The sequence below is a fragment of the Bidens hawaiensis genome, unplaced genomic scaffold (assembly GCF_021521415.1).
Source record: "Bidens hawaiensis isolate Kalapana, Puna unplaced genomic scaffold, B.hawaiensis_p1.1 tig00028070_1, whole genome shotgun sequence".
Classification (NCBI taxonomy): Eukaryota; Viridiplantae; Streptophyta; class Magnoliopsida; order Asterales; family Asteraceae; genus Bidens; species Bidens hawaiensis.
In genome coordinates this window covers 22,324-42,005 of record NW_027494567.1, presented here as the reverse complement: position 1 = coordinate 42,005, position 19,682 = coordinate 22,324, and the positions used below count along the sequence as shown (strand labels likewise).

At 35.7% G+C, this 19,682-nt stretch overlaps 1 pseudogene; it reads left to right on the top strand.

Annotated features, from left to right (window-relative positions):
- The first annotated feature begins 18,183 nt into the window (after positions 1 to 18,183).
- LOC143576322 (mini zinc finger protein 2 pseudogene) lies at positions 18,184 to 18,830 on the top strand (annotated as a pseudogene).
- Positions 18,831 to 19,682: the final 852 nt, after the last annotated feature.

Sequence of the window (19,682 nt, the reverse complement as noted above, 5' to 3'; positions counted from 1 at the left end):
CTATTTTGACAAAGTCCAAACAGGACAATATATATATACGTGAAGAAGAAAGAAACGTTAAACAAAAGGGTAATTTGTGATGCTTGTCTTCTCGAGGATGGGTGGAGGCATGAAATTTGTTATGGGGATGGTGGTATGATTTATTAATTGAAACTCTTTGGCGTTGACAAAGAAGTGAAAAGGAATGATTGATGACATTGTTTGTGAAAATCGTTTGTAGGGACGCGATGTTTAAAACTCAAAGGAAATTTATGATAGTAATTTTGGATATATAGTTAACTAGATTAGAAAACTTTGGAAAACTTTTGATGTAAAGGATTTTCCCGGTTGGGTGACGTTTTAGGAAAATGAATGTCGTTAGATAAAATAACCCGTTGATTGTAATATAATAGCCTCATGGCTTAAGAATTGTTTAAAGTGAAATATTTTATTTGATTTTTAATAGTTTTACTGGAATAATAGTAATAGTAATAGTAATAATAATAATAGTAATGGTATTAATAATATTAAGGGTAATAATAATAATAGTAATAATAATAATAACAACAACAACAACAACAATAATAATAATAATAATAATAAATCATAATAAGGTGTTGATAGTAGTAATGACAAAAATGAACCATTGAATTTTCGTAAAATTCTTTTGATGCAAAAACTACTTAAGTATACTTCGTATACCATAATATAAACTTATCAATGATTTTTTTAAAATAATAAAGATTTGAAATTTCATGATAGAGAATACTTGTAAACAAACTAAATGTGAAAAAAAAGAGTGCATGAAATAATAACAGGTTTGACAAGACGAAGTATTTAAGTCGAAAATCAAAAAAACCTTTGATAGGTCAAGGAATGCGAGGTAAGGTTTTGTATGGCGCAAATAAGTTAGGCCTCTTAACGGGTGTGTTCAAGTTACTGCAATAGTAGCGAGTTTGAAGTAAGAGCATGAGGTAAGGTAGAAGGTAAGGGGATAAAACAGGTCGTGGGAATAAAGGTATGTATAGTTATGAGACAAAAGTTTGATGAGTTAGCCGAATTTAACACCATTTGGGACATTTTGACATTGCGGTAGCGGAGTTGGGGGGGGGGTAATCGTATGTGTTATACAAAGAGTGGGTTCTCATGTATATATCTTGGTTGGGTTGGGTTTGAGTATCCATGAGTTAGGTTGGGTTTGTGTAAGTCCCGTGACGGGTCTTTCAATGTGATATCAAGATACTCAATGATTAGGCGGAAACTAATCACCAAACCGATTCTATGTAACAAGCAAGAACACACGTAAAACAAATAAACATGCTTCAAAACACACGTATATTATACGTCGGGTGCTTAAGCCCTTAAAAACTTACACGGGTGAGTAATACTTTTATCGAACAACCTTAAATTCGTTAACATAGATGAATATATATTCTACCAACTAGGTCCAAAACAAACTAAAGCCCACCGAGATCAATAGATCTAGGTTTACATACAAAAGCCCAACTAAGCCAAAAACTAAATCCAACACTACAAGCATACACCACAAAATACGACCTAACATTCTCTCCATTGGTTTATTGCTTGATTCCTGCTACTATCAAAATGTTAACCATAAACGTCTAATATGCTCCTATACCTCCATTTCTTCCTTCCGGCGTATAAACTGTGGCTTCTAAATAGACAATTGGAAGTTGAGTGTCTTATTTAGTGCCTTTATTCCGGTAATAGTAACCCCAACGAGTAATCCAGCATAGGTCATGCTACTTGCCAATAGAAGTAGATGTTCATGAGGTTGGTTAATGAAAACAGTAGAAAATCCTAGGCTCGATCGACTCGGAAACGTCGAATATGATGTACTTTTGATTAAACAAACAAAATCCCGATCAAGGCAACCTCCATCAGGAACACATAAACACGACCCTTCGTCTTCACCATTCTACCAATCACCATTGATGCCAAAACCTGCATCTACACTCAACAACTCAAAAAGGCAATTAGTAACATCAAAAGAAAACCGAGAAGACAGATCATAAACACAAATCGATTGAGCCATCGTTACTTCAAAGCCGTCATACCCAAGAATCAAAGATATATATCTGTTACATTCACTTACCTTTCTCAATGATTTTTTCAAAAGAACTTAGGTGTAAACATGAAAAGATGTAGATGGATGATTAGATAGGTATGATTTCGGAAGATCTTGGAAGATTTTGAAAGATGCAACTTTCAAGAATGATTAATAAGGTACAATGAGTGCCTTTTAAACTTCTAGGTCACATCAACCTGCACCGAGAACATATATTGACCGAAACATGTATGGGCCAAGAACAGTTATCTTGAGCCGAGAACACTCATCTGTGGAGTTCGTTGGACCTAATGGATCAGGCCGAGAACAAAAACATCCGTTGGGCCAAAGGACTGGTCCACTAATCAAGACCAGTAATTTTAAGATAAAAAATGAGAGTCATGAAAAATTGATTTCTTATGGACATCTGTTTCGACACGAGTACACATGAGGTAAAAATAAAAAAATAAAAAAAAAATAAAATCACAACAAAACTAAATTAAAACAAAAACAATTTACATGTCTAGCAGATTAATCAAATTTTTGGGATCAAATTTTAGCTGTTTGAAAACATCCATTCCCTTTTAGGAAAATATCCAAACATCAGATCATATTGATTAAGATACTTTCACAATGATTCATTTTCAACATTATTATGACATAGTGAAAAGGTTGATAGCAGGTAATTAGAAATTTAGCTTGACTTTCATTGCGCCAGTGATATGCTTAGATTCAATTAGGCATAAAGCTTATATGGACATCACTTATGGACCTATGATGCCCCCTATCTCTTCTCAAAGCTTATTTGGCTTTCCCCATATTACCACAATTTGACTCCAACCCCCTAGTGCTTGATCAAAATAATTTCTCTATACAAAGATAATTTTAAGCTTTAAGGTTGAACGTTGGACTTACATGCCATCCGGACTTACAAGCCTTACATTCAGGGTGTTTAGGACTTATTTGTATGCCCCACCCTTGTAGTTCCCTAGTGCCCCTTTAAGCCTTTGAAACAAATTTAAATTGCAGTAATTTTCATATATATATATATGTACACAATTTTTTTTTAATAATGAAATATAATAATTTTTGGCAATCAAGACACTAGCAGGCTCGTATATGACCGGGTAATTACTTTTCTGCCTAACATTCGGAGAGATGTATCTAGGGACATGCAAAGCATCTTCAAAATGACTCTCCACAATAGGTTTAGCAAATTTAGTTTATATCACTTCAAACTTTTACATATCATGGAAGGCTACCATACACATCAATGACCAATCAAGAGCCTTTGTTTAGCCTAATAACTTCACATGTTAGGCACACATAAACAATTGATCTATCATTTCTAAAAGGTTGGATCAATTTTCATTTGAAAATATTTTATGTTTCTAGTAAGCTTTTAGCTGAATAATAATATCACTTCCCAGATGATAACTTAGAATACAATTTTAGATTCAATCACCCTAGTCACTTTCAGTCTTCAGATAAATGGCTATCCTATATGTCTACAGGTAGACAATAGGACCAAACATATAATAATATATGTCCTTCAAACTTAGATAACCGACATAATTTTTCAGTGAAGGAACTTAAAATCAGATAGTTAAACCAAAAAACTATACATATTTTTATATTCAGTCGCCCCAGTCACTTTCAGTCCTTAGGTTAATGGCTATCCCGTATGTCAACGATTGACAACAGGACCAAACATAAAGATATGTCCCTTGAACTTGAGTAACCGGCATAATTTTAAGCAACAGAACAAAACAATTTTTTTTAAAGTAAGAACGCACACACACTCTTTTTTGTCTTTTTCTTTTTCTCCCCCTAAATTTATATAGAAATTAAGATAAAATCAGAAAACATTTTTGTACAAATTTAACCTCAAAAGTACTCAGTCTTCAAAACATAACATCTTAAGAAACCCTACAAGCACATTGAATCTGGCTGTTCTGACTGATTTCGTAAATAGGTCCGCCACATTATTATCAGTGTGGACCTGTTTAAGATGAATTAACTTCCGGTCGTAACAGTCACGAATAAAATGAATTTTAATATCGATGTGCTTGGTTTTAGAATGCTGGACGGGTTTTTAACAATGGCAATTGCAGCATCATTATTGCAGAAAATGGGAGTATCAAGAAAGTCCAAACCATAATCCAGTAGTTGATGTTGCATCCATATGACCTGAGAACAACAGGCAGAAGCAGCAACATATTCAGCCCCAGTAGTGCTTGTGGACACCGTTTGTTGTTTCTTGCATTGCCACGAAATGAGCCGATCCCCCAAAAATTGACATCCAATAAACGTCGATTTCCTATCAATATCATCACCTCCATAATTGTTGTCAGCAAAAGCATACAGATCAAATTCTTAATTCTTGGGATACCAAAGACCAAGCTTTGGTTTCCCTTTCAAATATCTAAAAATTCGTTTAACAGCAATTAAATGAGAGAGTTTAGGATTAGCCTGGAAATGAGCACACTGACAGACTGCGAACATGATGTCAGGGCGACTGGCAGTAAGATACATTAGGGACCCCATCATCGACTGATAGTACGTTTGATCTACTGGTTTCCCATCAGGATCTGAAGACAGAAGAGGTCTTTCAGCCATAGGAGTCGCCGCACTTTTGGAGTCCTGAAACTCAAATTTTGTCAGCATGTCCTCGACGTATTTTCCCTGATGTAGCAGAATCCCTGTCGAGCTTTGACGAACTTGCAAACCCAAAAACATTGTCATCTCCCCCAACGAGCTCATCTCTAACCTTTTCTTCATCACCTCTTCAAATTCAAAACAGAGAGCAGTACTAGTAGATAAAAAGATGATGTCATCCACATAAATCAGAACCAAGATCAGATCCTTTCCAACAGTCTTTATGAACAGTGTCTGATCAATGGTTCCACGCTTATACCCGTGCTCCAGAAGATGTGCAGTCAACGTCGCATACCATGCTCGAGGAGCCTGATGAAGGCCATAGAAAGCCTTGTCTGACGAATGCTTGGAATCCACAAAACCTGGTGGCTGATCCACATAAATTTCTTCCTTCACTTCTCCATATAGAAACGCTGTCTTGACATCCATTTGATAGACTGTGAAGCACATGTACGATGCATAAGCCAAAAAGATCCGAATGGCCTCAAGACGAGCCACTGGAGCGTACACCTCAGTATAGTCCAAACCCTCAACCTGACGAAAACCACGAACCACAAGCCTTGCCTTGTTTCTAACAATAACCCCCGAGTCATCATGCTTGTTGCGAAAAACCAATCTCGTATCTAGCGACTTCTTCCCAGCAAGTAGTTCGACCAACCTCGAAACCTTGAGTTTTTTAAACTGATTTAGTTCCTCATGCATGGCGTCAACCCTACTTGGTTCTTGCAGAGCCATGTCAATTGTCTTGGGCTCAATTTGTGAGATGAAGCAAGAATACAAGCAGTTGTTGATTGTTCTAGTCTGACTTCTGGTTGAGACGCCAGCTTCAAGGGGACCGATTATACTATCAATGGGGTGATCCCGTTGAATTCTTGATGGAATAGAGTGATCAGGAACAGAATAGTTTGATGATAAATTGGTTGGATCTGCAAGTAGTTCTGTGAGAGGGTTTCTCCATCCCGATGTTGCGGTACTGTGCGAGTACAAAGTACTGGCAACATACTCGTTTGGAATGGCATCAGGAAATAGGGTGCTACCGAATATCTGACAAATGACACTCTCCCCCTCAACTGGTGAAATCTCTGTTGTAGAGGGTTCTAGTGGGGACACAGTCTCGGTGACAGTCTCTTCCAGATTCTCTGATGACGGCTGAGTAGTGTTTGAAGGTTCAGACGGGTCCACACTCATCATAGGAAACTCTTGAGTATTAATATAAATATCTTCTTCATCATCAACAGCAGTGGAAATTCCTCCCCCTTAGTTATCTGAATCAATCACAGGGAACACATTGAATGGCTTGAACAATTTGTCATAATCAAATAATCAGTCAGGATCCACACGGGCATTTGTCTCATTTTCTTCAAGCCAGCGCACATCATAGGATTCTACAATCTATTTTGATGCCTTGTTGTAGACTCTGCAGGCAATTCTACCAGCATAACCAACAAAATAACAATCATCTGCCTTCGCTTCAAACTTAGGAGTCGACTCAAGATTCAACAAAGTGCACGGACACCCGAATGCTCGAAAGTGTGCGACTGTGGGGCTTGTGACCGTAAACGATTTCATAGGGAGTTTTCATATGAGATTTGTTGATCAACACCCGATTTTGAACATAACAGGCGGTGTTGACGGCTTCAGCCCAGAAGAATAATTGTAACTTTGAATCACATAACATCGTTCTTGCCGCTTCGATCAAATTACGGTTCCTTCTTTCAGCAACACCATTCTGCTGCGGGGTACAAGTTGAGCTGTAATGACGAAATATTCCCTTTTCGGTACAAAAATGATTCAGTGTAGAATTCTTGAACTCCGTGCCGTTGTCACAACGAATTCCCTTGAGCTTCAAGTTCAACTGATTTTCCATAAGTATCACGAACTTCTTGATCAATTCAGCTGTATCACCTTTATTTGATAGGAAAAATACCCAAGTGAAACGAGAGTAGTCGTCGGTGATGACTAGACAGTGATTACTACGACATAGACTCAAGATATGAACTGGACCAAACAGATCCATGTGTAGCTACTAGAAGACACTGAAAATTGTATTGATCAGCTTCAGCTTGTATGCTTTTCGATGATGCTTGCCTAACACACAAGCCACACACTTTTCTATAATCACAAAATCTTTAACTGGCAGACCACATACAATAGGATTCTTCGCAAGACGATTCAGGGTTTTGACATTTGCATGACCTAGGCGACGATGCCACAGCATGGCATTATGTTCCGACACTTTAGAAAACAAACATGTAATTTCGTTGGGAATGTTCTTGTTCATGTCAATCAGGTAGGCATTATCTTTTCTCTGAGATCTGACTAGAACCCACTCCTCTGGTATGTCAATACCAGGTTTCAGAATCAAGCATTCTTTGTTGGTAAAGTGTGCAGAAAAACCCTTATCATAGATCTGTGACACGCTGAGCAGACTGTGCTTCAGTTCTGGAACATAGTTAACATTTTCAAACTTCAAAACCCCGTTACTCACGGTACCCTTTTTGGTAATCTTCCCTTTCTCTCCTCCCGCAAAGGAAACATATCCACCGTTAAAGATTTGAAGTCACTTAGCTGAGATATGTTCCCCGTCAAGTGCCTGGAACAGCCACTATCAACAAACCATGGTCTGATAATATTCCTCCATAGTTGTTCCTGCACAATGTGCAAGATTAGTTAGTTTTGGGTACCCAGTCCATAGTAGTTCTGGGTATGCCGGACTCGGTTAATCGTGTTACAGATTGCCATGACATATCCTCATTGTTATCAAAGGTCGAGCCAGAAGACGATAAGGACTTTGTTACCAGAGACTTGGGCAAACACTTGCATTTTGGTTTTAAAACTTTGTGATTTACACAAGTGGTTGACTTAGCATCCGGTTTGCGAATAGAAAACTCGATCGCCTTTGACCTGAGGCCCACTTCGGTCTTGGAACCGAAATCAAGTTTCCATTCCCCCTTTGATTTACAACGGGCTTGGTCCTATGAGAATTTGACCTGTCAGCCTTGTCTCTTCTCCAATTGCCATCAGAGAGCCTTGCTTCATAATGCCTTGTTATATTAGAATGAAAGTTTTTGCAGGCATTCTGATGCATGGTCCTCTGATGTCGTTTATAATAAGGGATATACGGGAGACGAGAACAGTTTCTAGCAATGTGACCGGGAATAACATAGTTGAAACAAGTCTGCCTTTTAACATAAAGGTCGTTGTGGCCGATTCCAGGTCTTGCTCTGTTGTGTGAGTTTTTCTTTCCCTCATTGAACTTATCATTTGAGGTTCCACATTTATTATCACAAAAACTCTTTTCTTTTACAAACTTAGGTGATAAATATTTATTATGTTTTTTATGCTCATCAGATTTATTAATAGACAGATCACTGCCTTTGGAAGTTTTAAGAAAATTATTCAAATTGTCTTTGCTCTTAAAACCTGAGCCCACACACACATCAGTAATATCATTGTTTAAATTAGGCAAAATAGGTAAATTAGAAAGCATAGCAGAGTCAATAGGTGGGTCATCATCCTCATCGGTCCAATCCTCAACTATTACTTCATCTGCACATGAGGTAGACACATTAGAATTGTTCGCCCCAGAGGTGGATTCAGATGCCAAGTCTGAACCAGCCGTACCCTTTTCGGTTACAGGAGACTTACCATATTGCAAGTACTTTTCCTTTTCTTCTTCTTCCTTGGTGAGAGGAAGACTAGTATAATTATTTTTATATGGAGGGGGAACCAGGTTATATCCAATACCCACACCCTTATTTTCTTTCCATTACAATTGTTTTCCAATCATTGACTCAACAACAGCACTAGAGACATCAAATTTTTTAAAATTGAATTAACCATTTTTGAATTTATTTGTTAGTTTTGCTATCTCCAACTTCGATGCATCTAACTCAGCGGTTAGTTCAGCAATTTTCTTTCTAGCATCTAGATGGTGACAGCACTTTATACTATAATCCGATTGCAATTTGGAAAAATCTTGTTTTTGTGCCTCTAGTTTGTCTTTTAAAGCCTTTTCAAGTTTATTAAGTGTTGAATTTTCATATTTAACACCCTCCATCTCCTTGATTAAGTTACTGTTATGTATTTTATACAAACCTACTTTATCAATGCACGATTGAGAACAAAGTATAGGACTTACCTCAGTTGGTTTGGTGGAGGTGAACGCCATGAAGGCATGCTGAAGATCCCTGACCTGCTCCTCAGCTTTGTTCTCCTCTTCCTCGACATCCATCTCAGCATAATTTGCAACTTGATTACTCAAGTTCAGTGCTGCCATTTGATCTTCCCAAGAGAAGTTCTGAACCACCAAACCTCGCTCACCCGCACTCGAACTAGCCACATTCTCTTCTCTTCCACCATTTACCGGAACCATTGCCCTCTCTCTATTTCCTTCCTTAGCTGGATTGGTACACTCACGAGCAAAATGACCCGGCTCATGACAGTTGTAGCACCTCAGAGAACTTTTGTTGAATCCCACTTTCTGATTTGCAGTCACATTCCAGTTGTTCATGTCTGTCCTCTTAGTGAAATTCTTGCCTCTAAAAATAGCCTTGGCGATTTGCCAAGAAATATCCATCTCCTCCACATCATCATGATGTACCTGATCCCGCTCAGCTACCACAACGGGTTGTACCAGGTCTCCAGTAAGAAAAACATTATAGCAGTTCATAAAACCTGCCATTAAATCTATGTTCTCTTGAGTCTCTTTGGAAATAATAGGAGTTTGAATAGGAGACTGGCTGGAGGTGGCCATAGAAGCTTGCGATTTTGGTGCAAGAGTTGGTTGTGGAAAGAAAATAGTAGCAGCTGGTGCAGGTTGTGGAATGGGTTGACTTTGAGATGACCTGAACATTGAGAAGGTCTGCTGAGAGTGCTGCGGTTGAGCTGGCTGACTTCTGTACGATAAGAAATTGTCTTGTGAAACTAGAGCATTGTTAGCCATAACGCCATAACCAGCAGTATTGTAGGTACTTGCATGATTGATAGCACGCTGCTTGTCATCCATGTCACAAGCCTTAATAATCGCCATCACCTCAGAGAGAGTCAGTCTAGCCAGATCCTTGGTCTTCTTAATAACAGCCACATTTAAATCCCAGCTATGTGGTAGAGAGTTGACTATCTTGTTGTTGATCTCGGCAGGTGTGAGAGTTATATTTGCAGACCTAATCTCCGTGACTAACGAGATGAACCGATGACGCTTTTTTTAAGAGACTCTCCTAAAACATAGTTAAATATGTTGAATTGTTGTCTTAGGAGATCTTGCCTGCTTCTCCTCATGTCTTCATTTCCTTCAAACACTTCAATGAGAGCCTCCCAGAGTGCTTTAGCAAAATTCAACTCTCTAAATCCCAAGGCAATCTCAGGTGAAAGTGCCATGGTTAAAGTAGCTAGAGCCTTCTCATCTTGCTCAACAATGTCAAAATCAGCATCTGTATACGACTCAACTGGCTTTGTCTCCACTTCTTCGGAACCTTCTCTTTGATAGGTAATAACCTGAGGACCTCTAACTATGCTTCTCTACAGTTTCGCATCCTTTGCTTTCATGTACTTTTCAAATCTAAACTTCCACTCAGCAAACCCTTCTAATGTCAGTAGTAGTGGTATGCAAGTGGTGGTTCCCATTATAGAATCAAGCTCTTGATGAAGAGTGGCAGTGGAAGACGCACAAACACCTGATTGATCCATAATATCCCTGACCGAGAACTTAATAAAGTGACCGAAAACAGCAAAATTTTTCCGAAAACACAGAAAGTTGACCAAGAACTGTTTACAATATCTGATAACACACCAGGTTGCCCGAGAACAACGAAATCTACCCGAGAACTTGAAGATCCTCCCGATAACCTTGAATTCAACCCGAGAGCTGAAGCAGATTTACCGAGAACTTGGAATGGTTCAAGATATGATAATCCTTAAATATTTAACTAAATCTCGAGAATGATGGGATTCAAATTAAACATGAGATTTTCAAAATCTATTCCAAATTAAACTTTTACCAGCCGAAGAACACGAAGAACAATCTTCTTCAAGCTCCAGAAATCCTCAACCAAATAAAAACACCCGCAAATCACCGGTAGAATCCTTGATACCAATACTCGAGCCTAGAGTAGGTCTATAGGCTCTGATACCAATTGTAAGTCCCGTGACGGATCTTTCAATGTGATATCAAGATACTCAATGATTAGGCGGAAACTAATCACCAAGTCGATTCAATCTAACACGCATAAATACACGTAAAACAAATAAACAACCTTCAAAACACACATATATTATACGTCGGGTGCATAAGCCCTTAACAACTTACACAGGTGAATAATACTTTTAACGAGCAACCCTAACTTCGTTAACATACATGAATATATATTCTACCAACTACGCCCAAAACAAACTAAAGCCCACAGAGATTAATAGATCTCGGATTACATACAAAAGCCCAACTAAGCCAAAAACTAAATCCAACACTACAAGCATAAACCACAAAATACGACCCAACAGTTTGGATTTATTAAGGTATAGCTTTGCGGTTTGAATGTATTATTGTGGTTGGGGTTTGTCGTTTTGTGGTTTGAGTTTCGAGGGCAACGTCGAGGAAAGCGAGAAGACATGCTACGAAGCGTGAAGAATTTACGTGACATAGGACCTAAATATGAAATTTGTAACAAAAATCAAAAGAAACTTTACATAAAAGATTCCTAAAATCGGAATCCGTATATAAATATGTAAATAAATAAATAAGTACAATCGAATGAAACAAGATTTGAAATCGAAATCGAAGTGCTCATAAGTCAGTACTGATCTCGTAAATTTTGAAATAAAAATATATCAAATTTTGAAATAAAAATACGGAATTCTAACATGAGTAATGAAATCGAATTGAAAATCGAGTGTTTATGTACCACCATAACTTTTTGAATTTTCAATTAAAACTATAATAAACGAATTATATAAAGAAAGCATATTGAAAATTGACAATTCATGCATCACCACGACTTTTCAAATTCTCAATTTAAAACACACGAGAAAACGGATATTTGAAAATTTGACTATTCATGTATCACCATGACTTTTCGAATTCTCAATTTAAAACACACGTAATGAGTATTGAAAAATCGACTATTTATGTATCACTATGACTTTTCGTATTTTCATTTTAAACTATAAGAAATAATGAATATATACGAATAAAGAAAACGAATTGAAACTTGACTACTCATGTATCACCATGACCTTTCGAATTTTCAAATTATAATAATAATTGAATTTATAAATTAAGAAAACGGGTTGAAATTCAACAATTTATAAACTAGCATGACTTTTAGAAATTTTAATGAATATAAACACAGAAAATGAATTAAAACTCGAGTATTCGCATATCCCAATGACTTGTCAAAACCACAATATAAATGATTGAGTATTCGGAATCACACATTGTATGAATAATCATAATTTGCGTGTTTTTCAAAATAATAATAATAAAAATAAATAAGTGTAATCAAATCGAACCAAAAGTTGGGCATTCATGTATAACCACGACTTGACAGACTTTCAGTTAAAAAATCAAAATACGTAATCAAATCGAACCAAAAGCTAGTTATTCGTGTATCACCACGACTTGGCAGACTTTTAGTTAAAACACATTGTAAAACATTGAGGGTCGAAGTCACACGTCGCATGAACCACCATGACTTATGTGACATCCTAAGGAGTGCAACCATATCCTTATCAAAAAGAGAACATGATCACGGTTGAAAACATAAAGTTGTTATTTCGTATGGCGTTTGGTGTGGTACGTTTTAGCCTATTAAGTTTCATGCCCTTCCCGAACTCTCCAGGTAAGCAACCAGGTCCGACGTCTGATTGGATACATGCGCATTGCTAATCCTTAGGTTTTAATAACCTTGGTGTCAAGAGTTCGGAAAATAAGCACGTCCCCCTTCCAGTTACTACATACCCGCCACGTATAACCATCTTTATGAGGAAAAATATCGGAAAACTGAATTTGAAAATTACTTGAAATTGCTTTTGAGAAAACTTGTTTTAGGCCTAAGCCTTGGACTTGTGTGTGTGTACTTGTGTTCATGATGCGTTATTGAAATAAGCAGTACGGTAATACAGTAATAGTAAGTGCGTTTAAAGAATCAAGTAGAGGCTCACATAATTCTATCATGCAACCTAAACATTTAACAAATAAGCAATAGCTACCTAGAACACTACGTCTAATGTCCTATCGTATAGCCACGGATCTTATACCAATCTGTAACACCCCGGCTTAAGCGGAAACGCCCGAGTGTGACGTACAGATTGTTCATACACACGTGACACTATTTTGTGACAATAATAACATTAATTCATTTCAAGCAACATGTAACACAAGTTTGAATACATAAGAAAACCAAATCAAACAACTACAATAATAATCCGTTTATTTTAATACCCTAAATAAACTAAGTGTCTTCCAATACTTCATCCTCTAATTTTGTTACCTGTAACATATGTATAAAATACGGTCAGCTATAAATATAGCTGGTGAGATTTCCACAATATGATATACTACGTAAAAACCATACAATTCCATGAGAACTTGTAAAATGCACAAGTAAGGGTTCTTTACACTCGAAGCAATGGACCTGAGTGTAAAGAACAAACGAAGATCCTTTCCAGTTGGGCAACCAACGTACTCGGATATGAGGTCCATTTTTCACTAGACACAAATGGACCTGAGTGCAAAAGAGGGGGCGTATGATCATACTTATTGAGGCAGCCGCTTGAAATCCACATATATAACAAATAAGCAAGTAAGCATACAAGTTCATGATACGAATTGTAGTTTGTAAGCAAAATTGTAAATCTTGAAGTTTGATAATAAATACATATGTCACCCCAAAATATGAAAGCGTTTAAAAAAGGGTTGTGAAAAATATGAAACCTTTCACACTCATTAGCAACCCAAACTTTACTATTTTTTATTAAATAAATATAATTTGCACTGGTTTTTTATTAATAATTGTTGTTTTTTTATTAAAAGTGTTTATAAATATAAAAAATAATTTCTTTATTTAAAAATAACCAATACGAAATTGACAAGTGTCGGATAATGAATTATATAATAAGATAATGTTAGATTGTTTAGATAATAAGTTTTATCCGAAAAATCTTATAAACCAAGACGGAGTTGACAAGTGTCGGATAATGTATATCACTAATGATTAATATTTAGTTTATTATAATTTTTTTTTTGCAATCTTATGTTTTTAATAAAATTTATACCTGTGTGTTCACAAAAAAAAACTAAACAATACTATGTTTTTTTTATTTTTTTAAAAACTTATTTATTAAAAGTTATTAAGAAAAAACATTTTTAGTGTTAAAATTAATTAGTATGAAAAGAAAAGAAAAACTAAATTAAAAGTTGAACCAATAATTTAGTGACATATGGCCATGATGGTAGTAGGCAAGCTAGTTTGTGGTGGGAAACTAGTTTGGTCAAGTTTGGTGATTTTTTCTTTTCTTTTTATTTTCAAATAGTGTCCCAACCCAAACTAATTCACCAATGGGAGTGGTCTTAAGCAATATAAAGTGTACATTAGTGAGTTTTGATGTGAGACGAGTTTAGAAGAAGGTAAAGGTCCTATTTATACTAACAATTGGTCGTATGCCGCTCAATGTTCGTTAATGATATTTCCCGTAATTTTCGGTGAGGTTAACGGAATTCTTTCCGGGATTAGGACGTCATAATACAATTAACATATTGATTAGCGATTGTTATGGTCGTCTAAATCTGTCATCCTAAACATACGGGTCAAAGAACGAGATTGCGGGATTTTAATGCTTGCCGGATTTGCTATAATTGGCCGGAATTCTGGCCGGGTTTATCAGCCGGAAAAACGGGTTTCCAAGGGGGTGGGCTGGGTTATTTTATTAATTTAATATAATTTAAATATTATCCCCCTTAAGTTCCAAATTGTTTTTAAATATTTTTATACATTAAACCTTAAACTTTAGAATGTTTTATAAAGTTAATATACTTGGGTTATTTTTATATTATACCTGATAGTTTGCGAATAGATTAGCTTTAATAAACTTTAAACCTTGGCGTTTCATTATTTGAACAAAATGAACAGAAATTGAACGAATAATAATCGTTACTCATCGCGATATTTAATTTTATATTAAAGATGAATGTGTAACAAAACAATATCGAAATAACAAAACGAGTCGATTTAATGAATGTGAAGCAATGACGAATGTCACATAACCACATGCGACGAAACATAATGATATATATATATATATATATATATATATATATATATATTTAAATAAAAACCGAAAATTCAAAATGGGTCGGGTTTTCAGATTTGAAAAGTAACGAATGTTACAAGTGAGGACATCGTTAACGTGTAACTGCCTCAGGTAGTCGGAAGCATGTATGTAATATGGAGAAATATGGTCTGACGCTCCTCCATTGGTCTTCTTTTCATTGTCGGCGGCCATGACGGCTGTTTAGGGTTACGAGGAAGATGAGTTTGGTGGGGGGGGGGTTTGTATAGATTTTTTTTTGGTACGCTCTGATACCATAACAGAATTGTTATGATATTGATACAAATATTATAATAGGCTGTGATGTTAATTTATACAAAGAGATGCTAATTATATGCCATATATTATACACCAATTAAGTAATCAATATGGAAATGAAATAAATCTATACGAGTAGTTAGGAGGGAAAGTGAATATTATCTTTTATTTATATAGTGTTCGGGGCCTAAAAATACTGATTTCGTGGAATGATCTGGAATACTGCCTCCACGCGCCGCGCGACCAACCTAAGCCTCCCTGGTCGCGCGGCGCGACGTGCCCAAAGAGGGGAGGGGTCTGGCCGGTCCAACTCGGTTCAATCTTGGTTTGTTTCCGGTTCATTCATGATCTTTCCAGTTCTCTGTTTTAGCTCATTTTAACTCAGTTTTCACGCTTTTTAACCACGATCAACTTTCGGAACCTGCTTACGCAAATATATTAGTAGTATACAAATTGTAAATAAAAAGAACAAAACTAATGAAATATTATACAAAATATATAAGGGAATTATGTATATTTAGCATTATATTAATCTGGGTAAGGTTAAAATGAAAACTCACTTGAGTTGTGAAAACTCGCGAAAACCTTATGTAACATCGTTTTTTTTTGTTACATATAATATATGTTGTAACATTTAATACAAAACATCGAAACATAAAAAAAAAATGTTTTGCTATTTTTTAACATTTTTTTACTAATTTTTATATATGTTTTCAGAAGAGAGAAAAAGTTATATTTATATTTACATTTACATTTTTTATTCACTTTAATTGTAGACCATAAGATTTAAACATTAATTAAAAATATATGGTTGAGAATGGGTTTCTAGAGTTTTCACAACTCAAATGGGTTTTCATTTTATACTTAGCCATATTAATCTTGTACTAAATATATAAGTCTAATTGATCTGTAATCATTAATAGTCAAAAGGATTTTCTTAGGAATTCATGTACTGAAAAGACGAATTGAACCTGGATGGAAACATTCTTGTCCTGTAGAATTCAGAAACAAATTCAAATATCTCATCTTTCGACTTCTAATGTTTTTTAATAAATTCAAACGAAAAATCATCAAGCCCAGGTGATTTATCGAAATCACAAGACCAAATGGCATTTTTTTACCTCATATATAGAAAATACGGACGTCAATGAATTAGCTCGATTCATCGATAGGATTTTAAAACCCACACATAAAATAAGTTTAATCCCCGAGGCTTTTTGAAACTTGGAACTAAAATGATTAAAAAAAATATCTTTAATAAGCGAAGTGTCAGTTGTCCACATACCTTCCACCTTTAGACCATTCATAGTCTGAGTCCTTTTTCTACTTCTTTTTAACTCCGAATGAAAAAATCTAGTGTTTTCATCCCAATGAACATTCCATTTTACTTTTATTTTCCGTAATGATTCCAAGTTTGACTCCTCAATTTTAATAGCCTCGCCCAAAATCTCCTTTCCGAACATAATAAATCAACCTCCGCATCCCTAAAACTAAACGAAACAGTACCACCCATCCCTGCTAACTGGGCATCCTATTGTTTTTATATTCGTCATGAAAGTCATTGTGATGCTTTCCCATTGTAAACATGTACTATCATTGTAATTGTTGGTGTATACCATCGTTCACAAAAATTACGGCATCACATATGAATATCAGTTACAAATCTAACTTATAAATACATAATTTTTATAATGCTGATACGTAATGCATGTCCCATGAAGTTGGATTCGACATGATTGGAGGTCTCATAGGCTCATAATCATATTTTTCTAGATAAACTAGTCACTAGTCACCACACGTACACATATCAGATGATAAAAGTTTTTCTCACCCCGTTGCGTCAAGTTTGTCGTCGATCATACATTGGTATGAAGTAGGACGCGACACACACCTTAATTATTAGGATTTTTTTGTCTTAATTTGTGACAAGCTCAATGAATTGAAAGGTCTATTATGGCTTGTTTGTATCTTGTTTTCCCTTGATAAAGAAAGGATCATGTCCTTGTATTCTATGCTTAATGAGTTGTTAACAGTTGGACCCATAACATGCAGTGTTTTGCCAACTTTAACTTCTATATAAGCATATATTTTTAGGGCATATTGTTTTGGTTTTAATAATATCTTGTTATCTAGCTACTAAATTTGAAAGGAGGGGGTCCAAGGAATGGGTATATAACCTAGAAGTACTTTATGTTTTCTAGGGATCGAGTACATACCAAATCAACTAACCTCTTTTTATATAAAAAGAATATTGGGTACTATAATAGATAACACATACTAGTACGTAATATGGATTGAGTAAATATATATAACCGACATAACATTGACGGAAATGCCAAATTCTGATTAAAAAATTTTAATTCCAAATATTTTTAAGTTTCCTTTGTTAAAATCCAACAATGCTTGCAGAGATCTAACAAAGATCTACTGGTGAAACAAGTGATAGAAGATAGTCTTTGATAATTCATCGGTGACCTTTCATCAGTGATTCACGGTAAACTCTGTCGGCAATCCATTGCTAATGTGCTCTAGTTTGTACCGGTTGTATATTAAAAGAAGAAAAAACGAGTTTAGGAAATATATAGTGGATTCAAAAGTAGATTGTAAATTTTTTGACCAAAACCAAAAGAAAGAAATGAAAAGGATTTACAATAGAAAGGGGAAAGGCTAAGTAAAGAAACGTAAATGCGCGGAATGTTATTGTTACATGCATGTGCTCATAGATAGCTAAGATGACACACATGCATGAGGAAGTACGAATTCATGCTTCCTCTAACCATAGCTTAAACTACAACGTTGCCATATAATTATCTTAAAGAAAATAAAAATAAAAATAAAAATTCAAAGGTCTACTTTTGATTAATATAAAAAACGTACAAGGTTAAGATTGAAAACATAATCAAACCACAAGGGTGAAAAGTGGAACTAAACCAATTCATTCTTAGGGTTATTGAAAAGCTTCACAGCCTATAAATAATCCCTTTTAGGGTGACAATTTGCTAAGAACCAAAAAAGGCATCATTTCTTCTAAACAAATGACCAAAATACAAGTGTTCGCAAATACTCAGTTTTCTAGTAGCACACCATTGGTATCAATGGATTCTACTAATTCATCAAACACGATGAGGGTTCGTGTGAGATATGGTGAGTGTCAAAGAAACCATGCAGCGAGCGTTGGCGGGTATGCTGTTGACGGGTGTCGGGAATTCATGGCGTTAAACGAGGAAGAGGAGGGGACGGAGGCTTCACTTACCTGTGCCGCCTGTGGCTGCCACCGCAACTTCCATAGACGGGTGGTTGAAACTCATCAAGAAGCATTTTGCTGCAACGATTGTGAGTAACAATAAGAACCTCAATCACACGTCTCCTTATGAAACGTACCCTCTATTTATACAAAAATGTATTGTATATATGTGTATGTGGTTTGTTTGTCTTCTTTTGTGTTTATTGTTTTGTCTTTTAGCGTGTGTAAATGAGTGTTGGGTGAGTTGATGTTAATTAATCAGTTGAAGTAAAATTAGGTTCATCTTTTGTGTTTTCTAAATCCTTTTTTGCTTTAACATTATAACTTTTAGCATTTTTATATGATGCTTTCTAAGTAATCTGATATCTTGAGTAATTATTGATCATCATATTTTTACAAATCAACCACAACATATACAACCTTTCAAATCTTTTGAAAATATGGTCAGGTAAATATGTTTTTTAATCAGCAGTTTGCAATGGAAAATCAATAAGATTTCAATATTGGAATGACTTTTTGTCACGGGCGGGCCCACACACACATTTATAAGGGAGAAAGTAAGATGGCGCAAACTTTGCATGCTTTTCTTTCCATTTTTAGAGAGGAGGAGAATGAAGGCATATGCATATGTACCAAACTGATAAAGATATTATTTCCAAGCTTGGTTAAATGAATACGTATCATTGCCCAAAGTTCAGTATGACATGTTCCTTAATGTAACTATTTTAAAGATAAACAAAGTTTTTTTTTTCTTTTTAGTATGTGGTTTAATTAGAATTCAGCTAATTAATTCTAGATGTTTTTGGGAAGTTGTTGAAATTCTAGATGCTCAGTTTGCTATGGCCAGCAAATGAATTTGGCAATTCACTTGGGTGGTTAGCAAACTCTATAGAACTTACCATAAGTGACGTGTTAAATTTGGTGAAAACCTCCATAGATTCCCTTCCCATTTCACACCTGCGAATTTGTGGAGTTTGCTAGTCACAACTACGAACTCTAAAAAGCATTGTCAGAACTTGCATGAGTTTGCTTCCAAGGATAGCAAACTCCCTATGTACTAGAACTTAATAAAAGCCCTAGAAATTTAGTCCTAAAACTTATATTAACCGAACGAATTCGATAACTAGCTAATAACATGAACTAATTAGGGTT